The sequence below is a fragment of the Arabidopsis lyrata genome (assembly GCF_000004255.2).
Source record: "Arabidopsis lyrata subsp. lyrata unplaced genomic scaffold ARALYscaffold_8, whole genome shotgun sequence".
NCBI classification, from domain to species: Eukaryota; Viridiplantae; Streptophyta; class Magnoliopsida; order Brassicales; family Brassicaceae; genus Arabidopsis; species Arabidopsis lyrata.
In genome coordinates this window covers 2,846,156-2,848,488 of record NW_003302548.1, presented here as the reverse complement: position 1 = coordinate 2,848,488, position 2,333 = coordinate 2,846,156, and the positions used below count along the sequence as shown (strand labels likewise).

The following is a 2,333-nucleotide window of genomic DNA, read 5'->3' as shown; positions in this document are numbered from 1 at the left end:
TTGATTAGTGGTATCTTCTTGGTAACTTGTCTCCAGATCTCATTCACACTTCCATTTGGATGCGTATAGTCAAAATATCGCCTAACCTACACAAATCAAGTCCATAAAGTTTACATTTTTTTTCAATAGATCCAAAGGAACTTTCAGAAGACAAATCAAGAAACTCTTCTTACCTCTTTCATAGCCTTTTGGTACTTTAATATCTTTTCTGGTTTCACTTTTCTCAGCTTCTTAACCACAAACCCCGGTTTCAAAGCGGCATCCTCAAGAATATAGAAAACTTTCTGTAATCTATAACATCTTCAAAAGGTAGCTCAATGCCATCGCTTACAATCACAGGGACACATAAACTGGCAATGGCATCAAATAATCTGCAAGCTGAATGAGTATCACCAGCTGAATGTAGACAAAACTTAGACGTATGCATTCCTTGTTTAGCCGCACGCCTATTCTCTCTTGATTGTGTTCCGTGTTTGATAACAACATCCTCTTCGTTCTCAAGAAGCTTGAAAAGCAAATCTCGGACTCTGCCTCCCTGTCAAACAAACACAACAAAGCACATAGAGTCAAAATCAGCATCTGCAAAGTTTCCGCCTTTCTGCAGTTTTTCGATAATCTCTCACAATTTAACATATTTGACATTCAATGCCAATCCATAAACAAGAACACTACCTAGTAAATTATGGCTGGTTTCTCTGTATCTTACTCAAAAGTACTTGACTTCAAAAACTCCTTTACTAATTCAAGATCACGAATAATAGAGATCATTAGTTAAATCTTACATCTTTGCGATATCAGTTTCCCATAAAGAACAACAAGTTGTTCCTCTGCTTAACTCCAAGCTCGCCTTCATAAGCATCAACCCTATGAGAATAAGGTGTTATTACGTCTTTCACAAGGGACCCTTGGTCAGCTCTAAACCAACCTAAATCCGTCACAAGCAAAACCGCATTCTTAACCCGATCCATAACCCGGTTCAACGCATTCGGGTCACCCGCAACAATCACATGATCCCTCCCATTGTTCCTCCTACACCACTCTTGACCTTCCAACCAACTCACCAAACTCTCCTGCATCACCTCCTCACTATACCCAAACCCGGATCCGAACTCGGGTCGATCCGAATTCACAATCAAGCTTAGAGAGGAGAAAGCCGCAACAAAGAACAAATCTGCCTCAGCAGGGTCAAAAACCCTGACAATCGGAGACCCGACCCGTTCAATTTCGGGTCGGGTAAGTGTGGAGAACGATCCCACATTGGAAAGATGAGAAGGGACTTGAGTAGTATATAAGGGACTTGGGCTAATCCACTCATTGCCAATTGGTTTTGAGTTGGAAGCCCATGAAACTTAACATGGTATCAGAGCCCGATCCATACGCGCTGACCCATTAATCCTGCCCTGAAAGTGGGTCGATCACCCCCACTAATTGATAGCCCAAAGGAAGGCTCAATTCTGTTGAGATAACTAGTAGAGCATTATCTCGATGCGGCGTGATGGATTCTGTCGAGATTAATGGCTAGAAGAGCCATTATCTCGAGGGGGCGTGTGGAGAAAGATCCCACATTAGAAAGATGGGAAGGGACTTGAGTAGTATATAAGGGACTTAGTCCAATCCACTCATTGCCAATTGGTTTTGAGTTGGAAGCCCATGAAACTTAACAGTAAGATCTGAATAAAGATACCACTAATGCATATGTTGATGACCCGGATATTTCAACCCGGTTACGTCATCAGATTTCTCTCCTCCGTGTTGCTGGATAACTCCGTGAGTAAAATTCGTCGGCAAGTCGTACATGTAAACCTTCGTTTTACGCAATTTTTCAGGAAAATCAAAACTTTCTCGAGAATCGACGAGATTGCGACGAATTGAGCCAGAATCAGAGTAAAAACTTGGATAGAAGAAAGTATTAACGAAGACGAAAACAAAGAAAACAGAGAGAAACGAAACTGTGACCTTCTTTGAAGATGAATTATTGGGTTTTCTGATTTTGGGGTTTAATTTCTCTTTCATCTTTTATTCCTTCTTCTTCTTCGTCTTCAATGATTCTTCAGTTGAAGAAAGAGCTTCGAGAGGTATACAAATACAATATCAGAGGAAGAAGAAGAAGAGAGTGAATTTCGAGGAAAATATTTTATCGGGAATATAGAAAAGTTCATCTTCCCGAGAGTGTGTTGTGTTGTTTGAGAAAATCGACGTTTGAGGTTCAAATCAAAATTTGATTAATTTAAAATTATTAAATGAAAATTTACAAGTCCAACAAAACAACCTAGTTACAACAAAAACTTACAAAGAAGTCCAAACACAGGATGACCTTCCGGGAAGTGATTGTC

At 40.2% G+C, this 2,333-nt stretch overlaps 1 pseudogene; it reads right to left on the bottom strand.

Moving 5' to 3' along the window:
- The window catches only part of LOC110230092, a 2,422-nt pseudogene extending 346 nt beyond the window's left edge, over positions 1 to 2,076 (bottom strand).
- Positions 2,077 to 2,333: the final 257 nt, after the last annotated feature.